The sequence below is a fragment of the Pelodiscus sinensis genome, chromosome 3 (assembly GCF_049634645.1).
Source record: "Pelodiscus sinensis isolate JC-2024 chromosome 3, ASM4963464v1, whole genome shotgun sequence".
NCBI lineage: Eukaryota > Metazoa > Chordata > Testudines > Trionychidae > Pelodiscus > Pelodiscus sinensis.
In genome coordinates, this window is record NC_134713.1 from 19,809,175 (window position 1) to 19,835,573 (window position 26,399).

Here is a 26,399-nt window from a genome sequence, read left to right on the forward strand (position 1 = left end):
GGCTTCATTAGTGCTGAATTCCTCCCTCTGAGAATTGAAAACATAGGCACTGACTTTTACTTTTCCTCTGGGATGCTCCACTCTCTCTCTGCCCTAAGGCCTGCCTCCCCACCCCACCTCTTCCCCAAGGCTCTACCCTCACTCCATCCCCCTCCCCATCACCCACCTTTGTTCTGTCTCTTCCATTCCATTCCTAAGGCCCTTACCCCTCACTGCTCTCCAGCCTCACCCAAACCCCTTCCGAGACACAAAACAGCTATTTGGCAGTGCCTCCTGTCAATTGACAACTGATTAGATGATTGTTGGCACCACCTAAAAACTGTGGCTGGTGGGTGCTGAGCGCCTACTTACTGTTTTTTTCCTGTGGTAATCCAGCCCCAGAGCACACATGGAATCAGTGCCTGGGAGTGAATCTGCTACAAGTTTTTTCAGGATTTCCCATTTGCTTGTGGCAACATGTTACAAACCTGAAAGGAAACTAATGTATCATTTGGAAGAGAGAGGAAAAAAAAAGGAGGAAACACGACTGCTCTCAGGAGCAGAAGACTGAATGATAACCAGGCCTCAAGCCAAGTAGAAGGAGCCCACTGTCAGTCTTGCTTCTCCTATCCATTTCTACTCTCTGTTCCCCCTTCCTACTCCAAGCAATATTTGCTTTTCCTTGGCAAGATATAGCTAAATGATTCTATGTCATTCCTGCTAATACCCACGAGGGCTGATTTTGTTTATGGGCCTCTCTCCTAACTGAATGTTTCTGGCTGCAGTTTTGGTGATGACGACAGGATATAACAAAACTTATCTGTGTAGCCTCGAGGTAGATGGATCAGAAAATCCACAGCTGCAGCATTTATAATCTTAAATGGTAGAGACAAGGTCAACCAAAGTTATTATTTTAGCCCAGCATAGGTGATAAGTCCCTCTCCCCTCAGCAGAAAGGAAATCAAATCTACTCAGAGCAGGAATAGAGAAGCACTTGTTCACCAAGCCAAAAAACCCTCAGGTTGGATACTGAAGTTAGTTCTCCTTTCCTGAATCCTGCAAGATCCATTCATCCTAAATAAGACAGACAAAGCAGGAGCATTTGATGTTTTCTTTCAAAATATTTCCCTGTATTATAAACAAACAATATTTACAGATGAAGATAGCATTGTGTAGCAGTAAATACTGAAACAATGGATAATTTCTGAAAGGCAAATTCTACACCAGTGCAAATCCTAAATGACATGAATACTAATGTGTTTCTTCTCTCCCACCATTTTGTCTCTTCCACTGGCTGGTAAGCTATTTGAGGTAAGGGTTGCCTCTGTGTTTATACAGAGCCAGTAAGTATAGGGGTTAAAACTCAACTGGGGACTTTTATGGATTCCAAGGCCAAATGGGACCATAGTGGTTATCTATGTGACTTCCTGCATAGCATAAGGTCATAGAACTTCTCAAAAATTAAACTTTGGGATGTAACATGACAAATCAACAACAGAGCAAAATCTGACATTTAAATACAGTACTAGATTTACTTCAAATGGTAAAGGTCAGCTCTTTCAGACCATCAACTTGTGGAAATTGTCAGAGTTCTAGTGAAGCCAGCAGAACTATACCAACAAAAACCAGTTGAGGATCTGATCCAGGGATTGCAATGATGTTGAGCCAGACACAGGTGAACAATGGACATGGGAGGGAACAAGGAGCTCCATTTTAACCACGTGGCCCAAATAATGGTCCTTGGGTTTTCTCCTGAGACTGTCAACAATGGTGCCAGCTGAAGTGCAGGTTTTAAATAAATACAGACATCTTGCTTGTGGGAAGAACAGTGAGACCAAACTTCTTGCACAGAGGTCTCTGTATAATCATTGCAGATGGGAATAGCTTTTGGTCTCTACCAGCTTGAGATGGATTTGAAAGGGTAACATGAAGCAGCAAGCAGCCTTTTTCTACTCACTTGAGCTATGCAGTTTCCTACAATGAATGGGAATAAGGAAATATAACCCATTAAGGATTAAAACGGTTGTTTTTTTTCAGCCTGACAAGGGATTTCTCAAAACAGAGTATTTCTTACCTGCTGCTACTTTGTGCTTTTATTTCCAGGGATCTAGATTAATTTTTTCTACTGACTTCCATGGTTATAGCTGAAAATAAGCCTGCCAAACTCTCCACAGAAATCAACTTCATGATGGGAAGACTGCAGTAACCGAGGTACTGCAGACACCCATTAAACTATGTGCTATTATTTCCATACGTTTCAGGTTAGATGCCAGTATCTGGATCGGTAGGGAATGTCCTGACTGAAAATGATGTATGTTCACATCTGCACTGCCAAGTATCACATCACTACATGCTGAATGGCTTTGCACATTTCCATGATCCATTTGGATTAAATTCCAAAGGCTTGCATTCAGCCAATATAGTATTGCACCAAAGGAGCTATCTGTGTATAGCGTGAAGGAATGCACAATTCAACCTGCCCAGGGTTTTTCCATCATTTGGGGCAATTGAGCACCTTCCACACCTCCTTCTCACTCTTGTAAAATCTGCTGTAGTTCTTGTGTGGGCTTTGGATCCAAGACGAGTCTAAATTCAGAGATATAAAAGTTAACAGGCAACGAATAGTAATTGCTTTGCTGGCCTTGACTTGTATAGTAGCAGAAAATGTACTGTTTAAAGACAATATTTACTTGAAAGTGATTCCAACTTCTATTAGCTGCATGTAATGCGTGCAATTAGCACTATATTCTTACACAGTTGATTACATTTTAGCTAACTGAAAGCAAATGCCTGCAGCATCTTCTGCATAGGCATAATTACAGTAGTTCTGTTATCTTATTACCATTAATTAAGAAAACATGTGTTGGGGTTGAAGAGAGGATAATACAGCTGGAGATTTTTCTTAATTTGCCTTTCCTGTGTAAAGAGTTACTTCCTTACTTGGACTTGGCTTTGCAGATCATGCTCAAAGGCAGCCGTTGTGTATTGTCCTGCAAATATTACTACTAAAGATAAAATACTGAAAATATTTTCCCTCTCACAAAAGTATCCTGGCACACAGCTATATTACCCAGTTGCCAGTGGCACTGCATTCATTAGCTTCTTTGATTTACTCAGAATTGGAGGATTTGAAGGGCACACACATTTTGCAATTTAAATTGACAAAGCGGCCCAGTGTGCTTTGCTTTTTTTTTTTTAATTAGGATATAAACTCACCAGCCATCGTTCATATTGGATCTAAATTACTTTGGGGCTTAATTTTGCATGGATGTCAATGGCAAAAGGTGACACTGACTGTATTTGTGGAGGAGCAGACCCCCATGAAGTGAGCAAGCTAAAGAGGAAACAAAAAGATTATCTTAGTATTAAATGAGGAAGTGTCATATGGATAATGTTAGAAGGAGAATATGTTGTTCCAAATAGTGTTTCTTTGGCATTTAGCATCATTGTGCTGTGGCATGAATCAACAGGAGGCAAGGGAAGAAGATATGGACTGTGTCTACACTGGTATGATTTTGCGCAAGAACTCTTCCAGAAGAGAGCGTCTACACTGGCATGTAACCTTTTAACCATAGGGCTTTCTTGCACAAGAAATTCATGTTACCTATCTACACTGGCCTCTTGCACAAGAACAGTTGCACAAGAGGGTTTAGTCCTGAGCAGGAGCATCAGAGTTCTTGCGCAAGAAGCACTGATTTCATTCATTAGTGCAACAGTGTTCTTGCACAAGAACTCGCAGCCATTGTAGACAGGCAGCAAGTTTTGTGCAAAAGCGACTGCTTTTGCACAAGATCGCGCCAATGTAGACAGAGCCATGGGGGAAAAAAAGAAAAGGGTGTTGTTAGAATTGTGGGGTTTTTTTATTGTCCTATTGTTTCCATGCTAGTGTCCTGCAGCCACATCACATAGGGCTGTGAATTTGTAAGAACTCAATAGCCCAGCACCCCTGGATTAGAAGGAAAGCCACTAAAGAGAAGTGGGGTGTTTCAAAACTCTTGGAGACTCATTAAGTGGCTCTCTTTCTTCCACTGAGCCAGTGCTTAATCACAATGTTAGGGTATGTCTACACAGCATAGTTATTTTGAAATGCTTTACCAGCATTTACACAGCCAAACCGCTATTTTGAAATTAAATCAAAATAGTGGAGGGCTTATTTCAAAATTGGTAAACCTCATTCCACGAGGAATAGCACCAATTTCAATTTCAAAATAAGTTTTGTGTAGACACTTTTTGAAATAGGGGGCCTCCAGCCCTGCCCAGGGTGCCCTGGTGGACACTCTGGGCACAACCAAGAAAACTCCTCTCTCTCCCTCTCTTCCCAGAGCCCTTGAAGAGGTAGATTCTGGCCACAGCACCTGTGCCACCTCCAAGCCTGCCAGCCCAGAGCCAGCAGTCACTGCACCTGACCCAGTGGCCCCAGCATGAGCCAGGCAGCCAGTGCTAGCCAGCCCTCCACCACTCCCCACGACCAGTCTGTCAGCTCCCAGGAGCCAGCCAGGGGCCAGAAAAAGTGGGAAACTGCCTGGTCCAGTGCGGAGATCAGGGACCTAAGTCAGGTTTGGGGGGATGCCTCCAACATCCATGATCTCCGCCCTAAACGGAAGAACGTAACTATCTACAGGCGGATGGCTGCCAGCCTGGCCACCAAAGGCCACATGCGAACCCAGGAACAGGTTCACATGAAAATAAAGGAGCGGTGGCAGGAATATTCCAGGGCCACAGGGGGCAGCTCCCAACCAGAGGCAGACCCAGACCCCCTACCCCTATTTTGATGCCATGGACTGCATCCTGGGGGGCAGGATGGTCTGTGCCTCCCAGGTTGTCATTGACCCTGGGGCAGAGCTTGCGGCCTCCTGCTGCTCCAGCCCCTGCTGCCTCCCCAGCTACCGCTCCTCCTTCCACTCCTTCTCTCCCTCCTGATTCTTCCTCCCCCCCCCCCCCCCAGGGATGCCAAAGCCTCCTCACCCATGGTACTGGGAGATAGTTGGGCCAGCAAAACCCCCAACCCTCAGCTTCTCCTCCTCCTTCTTCCCCTTGCCTCCCCCTGCCAGCTCCCTCCTTCCAGGTTTCCCCCTCCCATCTCCCACCCTCCCCTCCCCCACTTTCTTTCCCAGTCTTACTTCAGTTTCATTCCTCCCGACACCAGTTTTGTTCAATAAAGAGGCTTTGTTGTAATGAACACGTGTTCATTTTACTTTCAAGTAAAAGTAGGAATAAGGGATCTTACGGAAAAGGGCTTATTTTCCTCAAGATCCTGTCTAGACTGGCGCTTTTCTCCGGCAAAACCCCGAGCCAGAAAAAAGCGGCAGCCATGTTCATGCAAATGCCGCGGGGGATATTTAAATCCCCCACGGCATTTGCAATTCTGACTGGTCTCATTAGCATCCCTTTTCCAGAAAGGGGTGCCAATGTAGACACAGCCTAGATGTCTGGCTGATGGGTCTTGCCCACTGGCTCTAACGGATCACCATATCTGAGGTCAAGAAGGAGTTTTCCAGAGCTTTCCATGTTTCCAGGAGCACAGGCAGAGGGGCAAGGAGAAGTGAGACATGTTCAAACAATTCACTGGAGTTTCTGAAGAAAGAAATGCATTGCTGTGCCAATGAGTGAAGAAAATAACAATTCACACCACCAAGTCTAAGCACATCTTTCCTCTTTGATTCCCTGAACGTGTCTAAAATACACCAGGATCCTGGTGAGACCTCTGTACAGGAATTCCAAGCTTTGTATGAAGAAAGCTTTGTCTATTTGATGAGGTATGGCAGGGTGTATCAAAACTTTGTTCCCTGATTCTCCTAAACTGCTGTGAGGCCAGACTTCTACGTAAAGCCAGTTGGAAAATTTTGGACTGAACCACTTTCTATCGCGAAGTGCAATTCAATCAAAATCTTCATAGAATGGTATAAATTGTTCATTTACATTACATATTGTATACAAAATAAAAAGTGGAAAACAATGAAATGTTTTGATCAGTCCAAATTCTTTTTTTTATTTTCTTCTAATATTGAACTTTGTCTTTGCTGAATCAGAATGAAAACTTTAAAATCTCAAAATCCTTTGCAAAATGGAATCTGTCTTCCACGTAACTAAGCTATTGTGCTCTTCTGGGGGCTACAGGTCAGCATGGTCCATCACATAAATATTATGTCAATTGTTCATCCTGATGATGTCTGTCCATCAGGTAGTTAAAGCAAACCCCTTAGTTTCCTATTTCCACTGATTCTTTTCTCCAACTTTGCCAGAACATGTTACAGTTTTGCCAATATTGGAGGAAGCAAACGCAAAGAAGCAGACACCAAGATTATGTTTATGCTTATGATGGGATGTGGAGTAAGGACACTGCATGCCCCCCTCCCCCCAAAAACACATAACAGGTCTATACTACACCTTCATGGGCAGGTCTTGGTTAGTGCTGCTACTTGCAGTCTCAAAAGATGTGGGGAGGAGGCAAGGCTTGTTGCTCACCTATACTGGCTAACAGAGCTGTCCCTCTGTGGAGGGAAACACTCTCTGCATACTCTAGGAGGGGTAAGCACAGAGGCTACATCTAGAGTGCAAGCTTCTTTCGGAAGAAGCTTCTCTAGAAGAGATCTTCTGAAAGAGAGCGTCCACACAGCAAAAGTGCATCAAAAAAGTATTCTGCTTTTTCAAAAGATAGCGTCCATTCAGTGTGGACGCTATCTCACATTTCAGTTGTGAGTACTATGGACAGAGTGGCCACTAGGGCACCTGTGCTTTCTCTTCTTTCAAAAGAATTCCCTTTTCCATGTCCACACATGCCTTTTTCCAAAAGAGCTCTTTCAGAAAAAAGGATTCTTCCACATGGAAAGAGGTTTACCAATGTCAGGAAAACCCCTCTGTTCTTTCAATTCTTTTTCAAAAGAACGTGATTGCGTGTGGATGTAAGGAAAGTCTTTTTCTGAAAAATGGCTGTCTTCTGAAAAAACTGTAATGTAGACATAGCCTGAGAGACTCCTCTCCCTCTCTGAGGAAGGACACTGCCTCCTAGAACTCAACAGCAAAACAATGGCACTTAAGTTCTTGAGGGCTTTGATTGTCTATGCTGCTGATCCTTTTATCCCAGACATGGACCCACTGTTCATGTCTTTTAGTCAAAGATCAACTGAATCAGCAGAGAGGGTGCCAAAAAGAAGTTACATTTTATGAAGAAAGGCTAACCTAGAAGGACTCAGTCACTTAAATGAAAGCCTCTTTTTAATAAGTCCCCTACTTGGCACTGATGCCTTTTGTTACTATGTTTATTTTTTTTTAATAAACCAAAACAAATGAAAAATGTCTCAGTTAGCATTTTAAAAAAAATGTCCTCTGTGCGCAGAGTGCGTTTTCCATATTCCACATTAAGCCAGTGTCATTCATGGCCAGCAGTATATCCATGGAATGCTGGCCAGCAGCTTTATGGATTGATTTAAAAATGTAATAGAAATATACTGTGCGTGCACAGTAGCCAACTTTTCCAGTGTTAATAACTGGGACATTTTCATTTGCCTTTTGTTTATTAAAAATGAATGGGAGGCCTGATGCCAGACAGTCATCTGACTGCCAGCCTGAAAGACCAGCCACAACTGTGAGCTTATAAAGTTTCCTTTAGAGTGGTCCGCTTAGGCCACACACAATTTCCTTTCTGTTGCTTCATAAGTGACCACATTTCTTTTGTGCCTTGAGATGGTCTCATTTTGCAGCAACCGTGTGCTACATCCAAAACTCCTAGCCAATTTTTGTAATTTTTTTGCTTTTTGCACAAACTTTACCACTGGGGGTCCCAAATTCTGAACTCTGTCCCCATTCTGCTCTCCAGTAACAGATGGACAATTCTAACTGAAGCCAATGGCGGGTGAAAATAAATATGCAAAGACAATCTGACTCTGGAAATATGGAATAAAAAATGTGATCTGCTTACGATTTTCCAGGAGCAATTGTTAAGTTCATTGACAGAGAAGGTGCTATCCCTACAACAATGAGGGGGAATATAAAGAGTTGAGTACTTGTCGGTTGGATCTGTAAGCAGCGGTTGGATCTGTAAGCAGCAGTTGGTTGCAAAATGGCACTGGCTTTGCTAAATTTAAAGGACCAGCCCCAGGATGGCATGCTGGAAAAAAATGTTTTTCCCAGGGCAATGCTAAAGTAGGCAGCATGACAAAGGATGGTGTTCCCGGGAAGACAGCTGGATCTCTGCAATAATCAATAAGAAAAGGGTGGTATAAAATTGTTTCTTTAGTTAATTGTCATTAAAAAAGTTTTAGTCTTATAGTGACTGATGGTGTAGCATACATTTTCTGACTTCTGTGGATACCTAAATACTCCCACTGTTTCTTTAATAAGACCTAACAGTTGTCTGAATGGAGTCTGAGTGATTCAGGGCAGAAGTAATTTTTCGTAAAATTTCTCCCTTTTAAAAACAACAATTGTGGATTTAAACATGTGAAAGGCAGGCTTTAGGGTCTGTTCTTAGCACTTATATAACACTGTGCAACTTCAGACTGCTTTACAAATATAAACCAGTTAACGAATCCTTATCTTGTGGATTTGTATGCAAAGCTATCTTTGTTAATAGATATTGCCTGCATATATTCCCACCAAATCATTACTATTTATTTGTATTACAGCAGCACCTAACAAGCCTGATCAGGATCAAAGCCCCATTATACCCAGATGCTATACAAGCACACAAAACAGCCCTGGGTCCATCTTAAAGAGCTTACAGTCTCTTTTTAGCAAAGATGCAAAACAGACAAAACACCAGGGCTATGTCTACACTGGCACGATCTTGCACCAGAGCTATGCAAATGAGGCTAACCACAATGCTGTTATGCTGATTATTTTCAGGAATAACGGCATTGCGCAAGAGAGTTTTTCTTGCACACGAAGGGGCAGTGTAGACAGCTCCTTCTTGCACAAGATCCTCTTCCGCAAAAATGGTAGCTCATTAGATATGCAAATGAGGCTTGACAATATTCCACACAGCCTCATTTGCATAGCTCTGGTGCAAGATCGCGCCAGTGTAGACATAGCCTAGGAGGGAAGAGGGAACAGAAAATAATGGTAAAAAAAAAAAATCATGTTGTTACCTCCGCTAGCAAACATACATAATATGATGCTTCCAAATGATCTGAAAGTTTTTTCATTAAATAAATAGATGACAAGTTGTATAGTAGAAAGGTTGTCTCATTAACTGGTGGGACTGTGCCCAGCATCAGGGAGATCTGATTCTTATTGGCCAATGCTCTAAAATAAACATTTCTTAATACTACTACTAAATAAAATCAGCTAGCCCCAATTACTGCTGTTAGTTGGCTGATATCTGTTATGTATCACAGTAGAACTGATGGAAAAATAGGCCCACTGAATGTAAACTACCCTCAAACTAGAAAAGAAAACACATGCCTGTCCCTTGGAATAAGCAACGCTGTGCTTCAGCAAAAGCAGTCTGTTTTTAACCTCTTCCATTTTTCAATTCGAGAGGTCAACACTGGAAGTGAGCCCAATGTGCAACAGCATATCTGAACCTCCTCAAACTTTGACAAAACTCAGATTCCAACTTCTCATCTCAGGTCCATCTTTGTAAATGGATCTGAAAGGAAGAATACTATTTCAATCTAAACTTCTCAGCTAACACCCATCGCCAGTTAATGCAGCACAGTGTAGCATAACATATAAAACAATGCAAGTTGTAAGCATACTGTACAAGGAATAGGTTCTCAAAACTTTGGTCTGAAATTGCCTCTGCAAAATATATAGATGCAGACATAAATGTGCACAAAAGCTTTTACCACTTACATGAATATTCTAGGAGAGGGAACTCATTCTCCTTGTTTTGCAAATGCCAACCAAAAAAATATCAATTTGCAGATGAAGTCCCCCATTTTGCATGCACAATTATTTGCATGTATATTTTGGATACATTGATTATTGATTTGGTGCCTAGCAGTGATTCTTTTATCATGCAGAATACTGAAAATTACACATCTAACATGATTACTTATTGGGGTAAGGAGGAGCCCACTGGAAAATGTAGAGCTTGTTCTAGTCTTTTATTCTGTGAAAAAGAATAAAGATAACTTAAAGTGATTCTCTATCCTATTGCTCGCTGAAGCTATGGCTCTGAGCCAGCAGAACACAGTGCTGCAGCCTTTCATTGTGATCCTGTGCCAAGCACAGCACTATGAGGGAAGCATCAGCATAATCAGCACAATGTAGTGTCTCTGAGCCAGCAGGGATGTGTCACAGCTTTCTGCAGAAATCCCTATCTTTTCATTTCATTATGGAGACCACAGACTGGGATATTATGGGTCACTCAAAGGTCATGTTACAGAAAGCAGCTTCTTCTTAGTAAAATGAGCCCCTTTTTAGTGTACTATTTGATTATTTCCCTTCTCTCAGTTGACTGTGTGGGGTGAATATTTGTCTTCTGAATTCTTGAAAAGTCTTTCCTTCTTCCTCTGTTTTTCTTCCACAAAAGCACCTGTTTTCAGGAAACAGCTTTCCCCATTTGGGCAAAGCTTCCATACACATAGCAGCTTAGCTGCAAAAGCATCACATGTGCAAAGGTTCCTAAATCTCACTGAAAGGCCATAGGCTACTAATGTAACTACCACCAGTTAGATTTGAACCTGGGATCTCTGGAACTTCGTATAGGAGCCTCTTCAGATTGAGCTACAAAGCCAGCTGGTTTTCAGCTTTGGCTGTCAAGCTCCCCTGTTTTTTGGCTGTAAGTGGTCTAAGTGCCACTACATGGGACAGCAGACCACACTAGGCGTGGGGGTTAAACTACGAGTCTAAATCACTGCTGAAAAAAATTGGACTTCTGCACCTAAGTCGCTTCTGAGGATTTTACTCAAACTCTGGTAGTGCTGCCAAACACTTTGAAAATTTAGCATTTGCATTTCCCATTTCCCCAGTCTGGGAGTTATCAATCAAGATAAAAACAAACACCATGCAGATGGGCATCTACAACCACAGAGAACTCCTCTGAAGTCAATGGCCTCACACAATTGCAAGCACCTGCCTACAGGAAGCTCAGTGAATGATGAGGGCCTAGGATTAGGAGAAATATTAGAGACCAAGATGAATGCTTGACCTATATTGGAATGAAAACAAACTTTGCTGTCAGCAGCTGCACAGCACCTTGCAGCGTTTGGACTATCCTGCACCAAAGATGCCAGGCACCATCTCCTCTTTCGTCTCCATGCTATCTTCTGTGTTATCCCATGTATTAAGTTATGCTCCTTATTCACGATCCTCCTAAGAAAAGACGAAGGGAAGTAGGAGCGACTCCATTAAAATCTGTAACATTAAACAGTGTATGTTAGACTAGAATTAGGCCCATTTTTTCCCACTTGCATTTTTGGGTGCATAATGATGGGGTTTTGCAACAAGATAACATATTGCACTAACTGAAGCAGGAATCAGGTTATATTTATAGCCCTCCTCCATCTTTACATCCTCCATCTTTACATATTTGTTACAATTTCCTTCTGTTGTTGTGGATTTCTTTTACAAAGTAATGGAAAACTTTGATGAAGAATTGACTGAACCTGATTACTCAGTTTTTGTTGTCTATATAGGGGATTTGGGGCAAAAATTTGTCAGGGACGGTACTTGGTCCTGCTGTGAAGGCAGGAGACTGGACTCAATGACCTTTCAAGGTTCCTTCCAGTTCTAAGAGATAGGCAATCTCCATTAATTTATTTATTTTTATATTTTTATTCTCCTGGCTCTAGCCGCAGTGCACTACGAATACTGAATGGGAATTTTTCAAATGTTAATACATACATTTTAAATGAAAATAAAGAACTAAATGTAAACTCTAAGCCTACCTACAGCTAATATGGCAGGCCTAAATGGAATGACTTTGTAAAATGCTAGAATATGAAATTACAGTATTGTAAATTTACACACTGCATTTCTCTTAGACATACACACATGGACTTGTATGGTTAATGGGAAGAATTGCAGAACAAATGTGCCCGATGCTACGTCTACACTTCCACATCATTTTGAAAGAAGTTATTTCAAAACAACAACTCCTGAAATAACTATTTTAAAATAAGCTATTCTTCTTGATAAGCAGGGCTATGTCTACACCGCAAAGAAAAGTCAGAAAGATACGTAAATTGCGAACCACAATTTGCGTATTTTTTTCTGCTTTTCTGAAATTTGGTGAGTCTACACCAGTGCTTCTTAAACTTCGAGACCACGGAACACCAAAAAAGTATTTTTTTTATGCGGAATACATATGAAAATTCTCTTAAAAAATTGTTGTCAGATAAAAAAAGACAAAAACAAAGTAACAAAAACAAAGAAGAGGTCGCGGCACACCTGGGAGTTGTTCACAGAACACCAGTGTTCCGCAGAACATAGTTTAAGAAATACTGGTCTACATGGTGCAAAGTTTTGGAAAACCACCTCTTTCAGCACTTGCCTTCTTCTTTGTATGAGGTTTATAGGGATGGTGGTAGAAAACGTCTGCTTTTCCAATTTTTTTTTTTGCGGAAAAGCAGGCGCATACCTTGGATGCAGCATAGCTTTCCTTTGACACCTCTAGTATCCCGGAAAACAGCTGCAGTGAGGACGAATCCCAGGAGTTATTTCGAAGTAATACGCCCATTATTTTGAAATAGTAGGTTTGGTAGTGTGGACACTCGCCATATTTCAAAATAAGGGGAGATATTTCGAAATAACTCCCCAGTGCAGACATGCCCTGCGAGTGATCCATAACAAAAACCAAGATGTGTATAATAACAGAGTTGACCAAAATTAGTGTCTTTTTATAGCAAAAATGTTGAAAGGAAATGAACAGTATTTTTTTATTTGGAGTATTTTCACTCTTTTCATTTTTCAGATGAAGCATTTTCGAACTTTCAAATTTGTTTATTTTGAAAAAAAATCTTTTCTAATGTTTGAGATTTCCATCTCCCACTTCTCTATTTTAAGCTAGTAGGAGGGGAAAAAGAGGTAAACAAATTTAAATGTCAGAGAAAGCAGGGAAACCCATTTTTCTTATGTTCCCCCCTTTCTGCACAGAAAAAAGGGGAAAGTGAGGTGTGTTAAAAACTTTTTTTAAGGGCAAAAATGGAAAGCAATAGAGAAGAAAAAACATTCTTACTTTTTTCTGTGGGAAGCAAGAAAATATATTTAAAAAGAGGTTTTCTCCGCTTACTTTCACTTTGTACTATTTCCATATGGGCAAAAGATTAAAAACAAAAGCCAAAAAATATCCCCACAATTTGATACATAGTGGGAATTTTCCCAATATTTCCAAACCTTTTTATTTTGAAGTTCCAAAATGTTTTTTTTCTTAATTTTGGGGTTTATTTTTTTTAATTTTAAAACGTGAGCGAGAGAGAGAGAGAGAGGAGAGAAAGAAAATAATTCAAAAATTTGTTTTTCCTTTGAGCAATTAGAGGCGGATACATACCCAGCAAAGACATACACATTGATGGACATGGTATAATGAAATAGACTGGATTAGAAAAAGATCACAGGTTTTTTCCCCCAAATTGAACAGGCAATACCCAAGTCTTAACATATAAATATCAATCCTCAAAGATCCAAATGTGAAACATTGGCTTTTTAATGTATTAGAGAATTCCCCAAAAATGAGGTTTTAACTGGGTGACAGATTCTTGGACAATTAACTAGGACTTGTGGTTTTTCTTTTAAGGTGCTCCAACATTAGACACTTGGCCCACTCCATGAATAAGCAGAGGTACGGTATCTTTGCTGAATGACTCTCAAGTTACATCACGTGTCCCTAATACAGAGAGATGGGAAGTTTAAGGAGTATATGTCTGTCCCTGCCTCAGAAACAGAAGGAATAAGGGACAGAGGCAAAGATATCTTACAAGGCCAATCCTATACTAGTTAAGCATGGATAAAAATCTTATGTTATCTTAAGTTCCCAATAAAAATCAAACATTCTGAGTGCAAGTAACTCCTAATAAAGTACATCACCAGCTTGTACAGGTACAAAATAGAAGGGAAGGAAACTTGAAGTGATGTAATGTTCTTATTTAAGGCATATAATGGTTTCAATCATCTCTTTCATGCTGCTAAAAAATGTTTTAAGCTGGTTGAAATTTGGATAAAATTCCAAAATGTCAAAAATTAAAGAAAAACCTGAAACAATTTTGATGAGATTCAGGATTTTTTCTATTTTTTCTTGTTTTTTTAAACCAGTCCTAGAGCTTTGAAATTTTGAAACAAGAAAAAAAAAAAAAGAAAAAACATTTCAGGGTTCCCCATCTCTTTTGTCCATTTTATGTGCACTTCAAAAACACCTGCTACCATAGCAGTCTGTTTCCATTATTTAAATGTAAAAACAACACTGAGTCCCTTAACAATTACTCTTGTCAGGGAGAGACTTGACAGGGCTTTTAGAGCCACTTTCATAGTTAAGTGTGGAATGATAATTCTGTGCACCATGGAAAGTGAGCAATAATGAGGCCCTGTAAGACATAGGTATAACTAGATGGAAAGCAGATGATATTTCATATAAGAAGATTGTTGAAATAGCCATATTTCAGAACCATTTCTCCACGTACATTATATAAATTCTTGCCCAAATATCTCACACCTAGATGTACAATTCATCAGTGGTTTACCTGCATCTAAGAACAGGATTTGGCCATCCCTTCCAATTGTCCCAATAGGTCATCCTTTCCTGATATCAGCCTGGATTTGGTGAACTACCATAGTGCTAGGCCTTTTCCATCATTAATTTCTATGGCATAGTTGGTGAATAACTACAAAGTTGAATGATCTCTCTTTAAGAAAGTTAAACTAGAGAGCTCCTTTCATGGAAGCAATGTTCTTTCTTCCTGTTCTCTTAAAAACTCATAGCCAAAATGATTTGAAGTAATTTCAATTGCATACTGTATGCTTATCCTGTTTGACATATACAATGCAATCCAAATTTTGTAGATAATGCTGTTCTTTGTTTCCCCTAATTCTCTGAATGTCTGGCTATTATAAATTAATATATTACATAGGATTTGTTAATCAGAAGTACCAGCATCCTATGCAACAGTATTAATTTAATTTGCCTATGCTTCTTAGACTTAAATTTCATGTTTCATTCTGTGGAGGCAGGAAAGGGGAATAAGGGAATTTGTGTGCAGCCATCTTGGTCTTGTTAACAAGAGAGCAAGAGTCAGGCTAAGTCTGTGGCCTGACAACACGAGATCTGTAATTAGATGCTGCCTTCGCCTCCATACAGAGATAAGGATAGAATGCTGACTCTGGTAGGGACCTTGAGATAAGGAGCATCTGGGTGGAACTAAATAACTGTTAGCCATTGGTGTTTGTAATGGGAAGGAGACTAATTGTTATTGTTATTATATTTAATAGACAGTATATAAACTGCTTCATAATTGCTTGTATTCGAAGATCTGCCTCGGTGAGGGGGGGGGGGGGGACTCCTATCCGAACCAGTTTTTCCCTTGCTGCAGCTCGTAATAAAACTGCCTCTGGCTACTTGTTGCTTACAAACTCAGAGTGAGGACAATGTTTTCTTCCACAATTCCAACTACATTTTTATTTCCAAGCCTTTGCTAATGAAGAGTGTTTGTGACCAAAATACAGGATAAAATAAAATTTTATGATAGTTGCACGTTGGTGCAAGGTCATTAGATTTGGCTGATCATCTGTACTTACTTGTAGTTCGATACCCAGTGATTGTTTCCAGTTTGATCCACTTGGGCATTTAGAATAATATATGTTAAGCTTTTAGCTATTCCAGTTAAGTGTGAGACTAAATATAGGCTCCACACTCTTGAATGAACTGTAGGTAGGTGGCTTTTTTTTTCTTTAAATTATATATTTTAACCAATTCTCACAAGAATAAGGCAGTAAACTTCTTGTTTCTTACGCTGTCTCCATTTTGTGTTGTGGTTCCATTGGGTTTCACCAGGTAAGCAGAGCTCAGTCAGGTTGGGACTAGAATGGAAAGTTACGTACCCCAGGAAAGCAGTCTTGTGTTTCAGCAGGAGATTCCCTTTGAATCTGCACATGGAGATGCCATCTTCCAACTGATAATCTGGGAGCATATGTAATTCTGTTGGCAAGTCAATGGCAGAAAAGTGTTGTTCAACTCAGATAACTCTATAGAATCATAATTTCTATAGAATCACCCTCTGAAGCATGGCAGGGAGGACTCACTATTTTCACCCGCTTTCATGAGTTCCCAGCACCAGATCCTTCATTGATGGAAATTTTGATGTAATTGGAAATGGGTTGAGTTGAGTATCGTTTGAAAGCCCTTTCTTCCATTAATACAATGGTACCAAACATGACAAACGTAGAACAGTTATAATCTCAAGGGGTTCATGTAAGACTGGCACCTCCTGCTGGCCATCCCGGGAATAGTGCCAGCCAGGCATTGCTCTGCCCCTCCAGCAGTATTTCCCCCTCCCCCCCATCATCTTCTCACCCTGTGGATCCCTAACTGCAGAAACTGCAGCTGACTTGTCATTGCTCACCCAGTGACTTGGTCTCCATATGGGTTCCTCCCCTTCTGAAGTAGCTGAGAATCTTGCCAGGACTCTCAGGCAGTCTGCCGTGCTCTGCCTGACCTGTGCCATAAGCTGGTAGGGGAACCCAGTCCACTTTGTACTCTGGTTTCCAGTTCAGGGACTCTCCAGTCCACAGCCAAGGTCTATACTCCTGTTCCTTGTTGCTATTCCCTTGAGCCTTGACCTACCTTCCTGACTTCTCCCCTCCCCTCGGGATTTTCCATCCCCTCAATTCCCTCCATTCAGGGAGAACTACAGTGGGGCTACTCAACTTTGGACACCACGGGGGCCACAATGATGCTCACAGCACATGCCAAGACCCACAGCTTAAGTGTGGTTGCATATACATGCAAATATATATGAAAATAGCTTCTTTCACAGACAGGATTACAAAGCACTTCCCACAATGCCCTGGTGCTCCTGGCACCTCCTTCTTGGGTGCTAGAAATGCCGACACCCTGTACCCGTCTGTTCTAGGCAGGCCATCCGCTTGTGTTTTTCAATGCTCACTGGGGAGATGCCTTGCTGTTGTGGAGAGTGTCCCCAGTGGAGGCCACGTTCAATGGATCCCCTACCTCCTTAGCTCTGTGTAAACCCAAACCACACTGCAGGCCGCAAACAAATGGGCTGCGGGCCGCATGTGGCCTGTAAGCCACGTGCTGAGTAGCCCTGAACTACAGCCTACTTCCCACCCCCGCCCTTCTGTTGCCTACCACCTGGTTTTATTCAAGCCACACTATTCCTGTACAGATGAGCCTGCTTCCAGTTAATTCCCTGTTCTATGGCTTCTCCTCCAGCAGTAATAGAGTTAATTGATTTGCCTGGCCAGCTGAACCCCTTCCACTCCTGTGGGGGGTTAACAGCCCATCACATATGTAGTCAAGAAAATGTTTGAAAAACACCTTTTTAAAATTGTACTTTACCATAAGTATGTCAAACTGTCAGTCCTTTCAAAGGAAAATTGTTACCCTCAACAGACAGTACTGAGTTATCAGTTAATGCTCAGAATAGCATACCCTATCCATATTTTTAGTGTTACAAGTTACAATAAATAAAAGGATTTGCTCCAGGTCTATTTGCCATCACTGACAAAAAAGGAAGTTTAGGGACTGGTTATCAGCTTTGTTTATTATGCCAAATGAGTTCTAAAGAGCCTGTGGTTAAGATGTCAACACTCTGCTGGTAATTACAGGAATCCATCTGCAAAAGGTATGCACCAGTTACATCACAGACATTGCATAAGATAATTAATTACAGCCCCAAGGTAATTTAATTACGAAATCATTGTTTTTACTTTGGTCTTGACAATTTTTTGGCATCAATGGGGAGATAATGTAGTAGCTGAATCATTGGCACGTATCACTGTGGAGGCCCTGATTAAACACAATGCTTGGTAGTTTCTTACACTCCATAAGAAATACATTCATACAGTGAACTTGGCAAAATCCGAGAGGAAGTTCACGGAGCATTAAGAGAAAGCTGAAGATGTCAGGACAAGTGGCAAACTGTGACCAAGACTCACCTTATACTTGGTCCCATGGCACATGTTTTAAGAACACTTGCTGCTTCTGTGGTAAGCCAAAAGGCATCCTGTTGAGCAGTGGTGCCCACGGCCCTCAGGAGAAGCTGTCGAATCCCTGGGGGTTTTGAAATCAAGCACCAACCCTGCACATACTGTAACTCAACTGCAGTTCTAAACCCACAGCCTCCTCACTAGGGTAGTGCAGTCCAGTGGCAGGAGTCAATAACAAGCATCCCATGCTGGGGCAATGCAGCCTAGCAGCTGTAATCTGTAGCAAACCTCCCTCCCAATGGGGCCTAGAAGCAGGAGTCTGTAGCAGAAGCCCCTCTTGCTGGGGCAGTGGGGCCTAATTGCTAGAGCCTGTAGCAGCAGGTTCAGGCCCCATGGGTTGAGGAGGGGGCAAGGGGAGCAGCCCCCCTTACTCCACCAGGTCCCAGCCCTGATCCCTATTAGCAGTGGCACAATCCACTACTCGCTCAACAGGGAATCACACTGCAACATGCTGAGCTCCTCAAGATACAATCTCCCACCCTTAGCTACTTCTTACCAGTCTCCGCAGGTCTCCTTCCAGGGTCCTTCCTCCAGATCCTCTGCAGTATCTCTGGTGTCTTGCTAGCTGGTCCCCAGATCCAAGCCCAATCGCAGTTTGCCTCCAGGAGCCTGGGCAGAATCTCCCTCCTCAGCAGCCAGATCACACTGGGCCTCTCTCCAGGCCTTTATACCTGGGCTGCAGTCCAAGCATACCCAGCAGGGCGCAGGGAGGGGGAGGAGACTTCTCCAGCCAGGTGAGCCTGGTTAGGCCTTGCTTCCCCAGGATAGGGCTGGTACACTCAGTCACACATCCATTAAACACAGTTTCAACATATGAGTTAGATGAGAAAATGTAGGAAGCAGTCAATTTTAGTTAGAATGTTGCATGTGAAGTAAAGTAAAGCAAGCAACTTTACATATCACATCAAGAATTATGTAACGTACAAGCAACAGAAACAAATACTGATTTTACTAATGCAAACTGTATGACACAGCCCGAGTTCATAGATTGCCTTGCAGAGGATCTAATTCATGGAAAATTTGTGGCAATGGTCAATGAAGAAGCTAAGCATAGAAAAATATGTACTCTGAACAGGCATGATGAGGAACAAATTCATAGCAGGAATGCTCTTAAAGCACCTGTTGAAGACAGGAACTATGGATGTAGTTTTTAGCAATCCTTTCTGCAGAAATGAATAGCAGCACATACTCCTAAATCTGCAAAAGACACAGCACTATCATAAGTGGAAGAAAAGGATAACGTTAACAGAAACTTTAAGATTCTGTTTGTAGCTGCTACACTTTTGTGGAAAAGCATTTTGTCCTGTAATATATGGGAGTTACAGGGATCCATAACTGTTGCCAAACCTGAAAAAATAATACCCAGTGACCTGTGGTTTTTTAAGATGTCACTGCTTGAAATCATGCCCCAATCTTGCTTGGATTTAGCACCAGCAAATAAGACACTAAACATAATTTCATGCATGAGTACTTGAATGAAAGGCAAGTTTCCAGCACATGCATGACAACTGTGCAGCATATGCACAATCTACCACTACAAGTAGCTGTTGATTTAGCAGTTCATTCCAAACCCTATGCAGCTTATGCATAGCATTGGTCTCCCACTGATTACAACAAAATACTTTGCCTGGAAAATGCAATTAATCCATGGAACTCAATGAAGGGCTGTGCTTTCTCCCAGATCTTGTCACGGGTGGGTTATATTTTGTGCTGCCAATAACTTAGACTTTCTTGAAGATATAGCTTATGGCAATGGAACCCTTCATGACACTGTTATGGTCTGCTTATTAATAAGGACCAATCTTTGCTTCAAGTGGTGTCTGGAACGACTATTCTGTGAAGCAGCTTCTTGACTTCATGGCTTACTTTCCTACCAAGATCCAAACATTCTGAAATCCAGTTTTCAATGAAGCAGCAGTTAAATTGACGACAACAGAGCCGTCTATGTCCCCTAATCTTGAACACACTTGTTTTTCTGCAAAAGTGGGAGGCACTCTAGAGCTGAAAAATCATTGAGCAGTTTCAGTTGATGAACTAGAACAGTGTTTCTCAATCTTTTTTTATAAAGTACCCCTTTAAAAAAAGAAGTACCCCCAGTACCTACAGTTTTCAAACACACTTTTTTTTCTACCATTGCAACACATTTGTTTAAACAACTTCATCATAGCTGGATGGGTGATTAAAATTTTGGGTGTAAAAAAGTACAAAAATAATAAAGCGCTGTAAAACTTAAAACAAAAATTCAGTTCTCTCCAAATTTCAGTTGTGTTGGTGTACCCCCCAGACTTCTCTCTAGGGTTGCCAGATGGTTTCAACAAAAATACCGGACACACTTGACATGACATCACAATCTACATTACATCTTATTTAGAAAATACCGGACATTGATAGTTTCTCACTTATATTTTCTCAGTTTGTTTCCCGAACAGAAAGCTCAAATACTGGACTGTCCAGTTCAAAACCAGACACTTGGCAACCCTACTTCTCTCAAGTACCCTTAATGGTACTCATACCATTGGTTGAGAAACACTGAACTAGTAGACATACTCTCAAATGATCTGAACGCTCAGGACATACCACATTGCATCATTTCAGGAGAAAGCCACACTCCAGTCTGGCCACCCTTTAACTTGGCACCACATAAGATACCAAAGTGTACTTACAATGTCAATCATACTTGCTTGTCCCATTGATTGTCCCAGAAAATTGCAAATGACAAAGATGGCATTTATACCTACCCTAAAGAGGCAAATTGTCAAGAAGTGGAATGCCTCCAAGAAAACTAAGTGCATCCAACCCCCACCCCTTATTGAACATGGCTTGATCTTGGTCAGTGGTGAATTTACCATTGGGCCAACTGTTCCCTGGCTGTACCCCCAAGCTCAGAAGTGCTCTGTTTGATGATGGGGAGCCAAAGGTACCCTGGGAGCAGTAGTTCTTTGGCCAGCTCCCTGCCTAGAAAACTAGCACAGGAGCAGGGAGTGGACTACATTTCCCAGCATTCCTTTAGCTACTAGCAACAGGAAAGGTGGAGGGTGAGAGAGAGGAGGGAAGCTGTGAGCGAATGCTGTGAATGGAGAGCCAGCTGCTAAAAGGGGCTGGTGCTGTGATGGGGATCATATGTAAACAGAGGAATAGATGACTAGAAGTCTTTCCCAGACTAGATTAAGAGTACTAGTGACCTTGGTTCACTGACCCCAAAGAAGGGATTGAAGATTTGACTCTATTTCCACAGCCATGGAAGCAGAAATGGGATTTTCCTTTTCATATGTATCTAATGCTCCAAAAGGGAATCTAGCACCTGTATTCCTGGTATTACATCATTTTTTTCAAAATCAAATACTGATCCACTGTAATTTGTTGCAGAAAAAGAAGGATTAAATTGTGCAACAAATAATGAGGGTAGGAGTTAATTCTGGTGCTCTCACTAAAATGCCAGTTACGGGAACAAGTAATTATTTTAGTATGTACCAGCAATTAAGTATTATTACATGTATATCAAATGCTCAGTTTACCCCCACAATCACCACAAAGTGATAAGCAATTATTTATTGTGATGACTAATTAAAAATTACTATTTTCTTCAAGTACAGGGCTGCCTCACCCATTTAAAAGGTATTAAGAACCACCTCTTTCAGTATGGTTGTGACTATTTTCTTCCACTATTTGATCTGAGGAAGTGGGTCTGGCACACGAAAGCTCATCATCTAATAAACCATCTTGTTAGTCTTTAAAGTGCTACATAGTCCTGCATTTTGCTTCACCTCTTTCATAGTGAGTTATATATTTACCTCTCTCCGCTCATTATTTCCAAACACAACTCTACCCGCTCAAACTCGGTTAATACTAGCTGAGGATCTGATCTGTCATATTTTCTCCTACACCTCTGTCACCACTGCCTTTCTCTTTCCCTGTTGACTATTTATCCTGCCTTCTGCTACTCAAGTTCATAGCCTTGCCTTCCTCTTTTGATTTATCCCCCCTCATGTTTTCAGAAAGATTTGTGGGTTCAACAATCTCCATACTGCATCTGTTCTTCCATGCTTTCATCTCAAAGGCTCTTGTCCTGACTCTAACATCTCATCCTTCTAGCTCTTATTTTGTTCCCCATTAATCCATCCTGAACAGATGCAATGAATTGGACAAAAGTAATCAAACAATGCCAATAGTCATAAATATGTCATTCATGAATATAAATAATTTGTCTAAATACAGATTCCCATTCTTTGCACAGTAAATATCAGAATCTTTAAATGTGGTAGGCACTTTCATGAAGCGAGAGGACTGCTTGTCGGGATATCACAGTGATGCTGGCTGACCAGGAGACAGCTCATGCTAAGGTTCATTGGTTTCAGGTAAACCCTGACAAATATATAGCTAGAAACCTGGTTGGCTCACATATGTGGCAAATTGTTAAAATAGATGCTCAGTTGATAAGAATGTGATTAGTGTTTCAACCTGATAAAATGCTTGTAGGATGCTGCAAGTAGTAATTTCATTTATAACATCTGTGTTATAAGGTTATATTGCATGTCTGCATTATAAATCTCTGTTTTGAGTAAGCCATCAAACAGAGAAGGAGCATTAATTAATGTAAAGACTGGCCTCCTACAGGAAGGGTTACGTCCTGTAAACTGAGAAGTTCCATTGAAATTAAATGTTCCATTGCGAAACATCAAAGAACAAACGCTTTGTTAATTGCTTTTCCTCTCTCTACCCTATTAAGAGTAGACATGCACCTGATCACAACAGCTTGAACTCTGGAGGAAAGGGGATAAAAGTCCATAGCTAAAAGAAGTGGGATCACTGTGCTGCTTGGACTTCAGGAAGACAAGATTTTGAGGCATAATCAAAGGATCTCCAGCAACTTAGCCTGGTTAGCTCTATATAGAGCATCCATTTTACAGTAGTTTCTATCAACGTTTGAAACCCAAGATTCTGGGGGTCCGAGCTGCAAACCCCTGCACTTACGACCATTTGTGTAAGTGTGGAAGGGGCCAAAACCCCCCGACTTACGTCCTCGGCCCGCATTTACTACGATGCCTATCAGTTCCCGAACTGATTGTGTCGCAAATCGGGGGCTGCCTATATATCTATAATTTATTAGTCTCTAAGGTGCCACAGGACCTTCATTCTTTTTACTCGTGTGGTGTATGTTATCTGGTTTAACCTTCTTAGTTAATAAATCTTTAGGTGTTTATTGCAGGATTAGCTACAACAGTTTGTCTAAAGTGCAACTGATCTAGGATAAGTGACCACTTCTATGAGATTAAGAGTAACCTGAAGATTATTGTGATTTTTGGTGTAAGGGACCATCTTCATAAAGGCAAGCTTCTGTAGATGGCAAGATAGACCAGAGTAACCAGGGGACAATCTGGGTAAGTCTACACTGCACCCTTAGCTCACAATAAGCTATGCAATTTGAGCTATGCAAATTGCATAACCTATTTTGAGTTAATTTCAAAATATCTTGTTAAATTTTTAAATAAACTTGTCCAAAACGTCCCTTAATCCTCATGGAACAAGGTTTACAGGGATGTCAGAATAGCGCACCCATTATTTCGAAAGCTATTTCATAATAATAAGCATGCTGACAAGACACAGAAAATGCTATTTAGGGATACCCTCTGTGACACATGGTTACACTGTTAGGGTATGTCTACACTGCATGCTTATTTCAAAATAAGCTGTTCCAGAACAGTTATTCTGAAATAGCTTACTTTGAAACAGCATGTGCTATCTCGATTTAGAGCCCCAGAAGGCACTGGGGAGGAATAACTTAGTATGGCCGTGGTGAGGGACTATTTTGAAATGGCAGCAGTGGAGGGTCTACACACGCCTTATTTCGAAATAGCTATTTCAGAATAGCTCGTAAAATGAGGTGTACAGATTTCGGAATAAGCCGTCCGTTAGTTTAAAAATTATTTCAAAATAACTGAATGGCTGTGTAGACCCTCACATTGTTATTTCAAAATAATTCTACTTGTCTTGAAATAATGGTGCACCCTTAAAATGCCTGAGGACTTGATACCTGATTTGTGAAATCTAAGTAGAGAACTCCCAAACAGTATGCGTGTAGTTTCCTGTTTCTTAATGGTCTGCCCTGATTCTAATCTTTGATGTTTCAAACCCAGAATCACCATTGGGTTGTTGTAAAAATGGACCTGGATCCATACCAGTCCCACTTTGGCATTTGAAGAACTAAAACCACTCCTTTTATTGCCCATGTACATTTTCAACATAGTGGAATGCTGGCGGTGTAATTCTGGTTTTCTGTTAGTAATTGTGATGCTCATTCACTGCTAAGGATCAAATTCAGCCCTGGCACACAAGGGTGGGCAGCTCAAGAAGTTGGCCTTCGTAGTCTACATCAAACACCATATCCATGAAATCCTTAAGTTCGTGAATTAAGTGTTATATAGAAAGTGATTTTTTTCTTCACCCCTTGAAATTTTCACCTTTTATTACAGCATAGTGACCTACTGACTGGGGATCTCATGGTGGTTAATGACCCACCAGGTTAAGGAGACTTCTTAGATCACATCTTCCACTTTCTTTTATAAGTTCAAGAAAGAGACTGACACAAAAGTCATTATTTTCAGAGTAGTGTAGCATTCGGACAACCAGGAAGGAAGTTTTCTTATTTATCAGCAGTTTCCATGCAACTAGAAATAACTCAGATTTTCAAATGCACGCAGAGAAACATACATGTGCACTTTTATACTTTAAATGTATAAAGACCACCAGCTTTGAATAAGGAAGAATTTGAAAATATATGAACCAATATAGACAAAATCGTAGAAGTGTTGGGCTGAAAGTGACCTCAAGAAAGTCCAGTCCCCTGTGCTGAGGCAGTACCAAGTAAACCTAGAACAGGCTAGCGTTCATGCAAATCCTGATTTGATCATGCTCTCTGAGCCCTACATGAGCACAAATCACTATACACATTTGTATGCATGCAAGTGGCCATGCACACTTAAAAATATAGATCAGTATTGAGTTAAGCTGACCATATAACAATCCTCTATCAATAACTGCTTTCTAATTCAATATTAAATACAAATACTCATTTAAGAGGCCTGCATTATCTTTGTTTAGGCAAGAATTATTGGTGTAGAGGAGTGTAGGGAACTTCTAAAATCATTCTTCCTTTGATGCAAGAAGGAGGCTGTCCTGCAGTGATCAGATTCACATGCCAAATCATTGCAGCTTTGAAGGCTAGCAGCATGCTTTACACATACTGTGAGCTGCTGACTTCATCAGATAAAAGTTTAGTACTTCTGAATAAACTTAAAGTGAATCATGAGCTCTGTGTTTACATGGATTTTTTCCCCTAAACAACATTTCAGGCTCCTTACTAGTCATTTTCTGGAGAAAAGTAATGTGTATTTTCATTTATACCTGGGATTCTAACATTCCGTCTTCAGGACTGAAAAATGACCCTGTAGTAAAGACAATGAATTGGGACATAGAACAGGATGCCTACATGGAATGATTCTGATCATCTAGTCTGGACTCTTGATTAGCTTCAATCAGCCCAGTCATTGGTGCTGGGCTGGATTTGATCCCTAGTAGCACAGTTCCAGATTAGCTATAGGACATCCTATGTGACATTGTGCAAGTAATTAATTTAACACCTCTTTGTCTCTATTTCCTGTGTGTAAAATGGCCTTAATTTAACTGAACTCTCTGAACTTTAGGAAGTTGATCCAAATCAAATAAGTATAAATCAAGTATTGACCAAACGATCCTGATTTGAGTTTTATAAAACTCGGTAAGATTTTTCAACGCTCAAATCACTGATTTTGTCACAGTTACAGCATTCTTAGTACATTTGCAAGTAAAATACTGAATTTAGCATTGGTTTCCTGTACTTAATTATTTCACAATATTAGGATCTACTCCTGCTCCCATAGAGGTCACTGACTACCAATAAGTCATGACTGAAACCTAAACCCTGGAAAAGGTACACAATTAGCAGAATTATATTTCTCTAATGGCTCTGTACCCACAAAACACATTGTAACAATGACTTCTACACCCCTACTTCAAGTACTGAATGGAGCCTACCCTACCTATTAGGTCAAATTTATGATTGCTGTAAGTGCATGCAGCTCCACTAAAGTTGACTCATTTAAATCATCTATGAATTTTGTCTTACTAGCAAATTCAACTGTCTTGAGTATTAGGCCCTAATAAAAAAGTGAAACTCCACTTATAGCACAGAAAGAAGATCCTGAATTGTTTCAGCCCATTGCCATTCTCTCTACATGTCCATCCAGCGGGGGGGGGGGGAGTAGGAGGGGTGTTACAGACAC

The 26,399-nt window shown here is 40.9% G+C and overlaps 1 long non-coding RNA gene across 7 annotated transcripts; it reads right to left on the minus strand.

Annotated features, from left to right (window-relative positions):
- Positions 1-1,070: 1,070 nt before the first annotated feature.
- On the minus strand, positions 1,071-18,741 carry LOC142827762 (uncharacterized). 7 transcript variants are annotated; one of them, XR_012902495.1, is made up of 6 exons: positions 18,578-18,741; positions 15,955-16,051; positions 11,122-11,238; positions 3,196-3,313; positions 2,054-2,565; positions 1,071-1,953 (listed from the first exon to the last, which is right to left on the minus strand). It is a non-coding gene; the product is annotated as an uncharacterized LOC142827762 (long non-coding RNA). The 7 variants fall into 7 exon arrangements; XR_012902496.1 differs by lacking the exon at positions 3,196-3,313 and having other exon boundaries at positions 18,578-18,738; XR_012902499.1 differs by lacking the exons at positions 2,054-2,565; positions 3,196-3,313 and having other exon boundaries at positions 1,074-1,953; positions 18,578-18,735.
- Between the last annotated feature and the right edge of the window lie 7,658 nt (positions 18,742-26,399).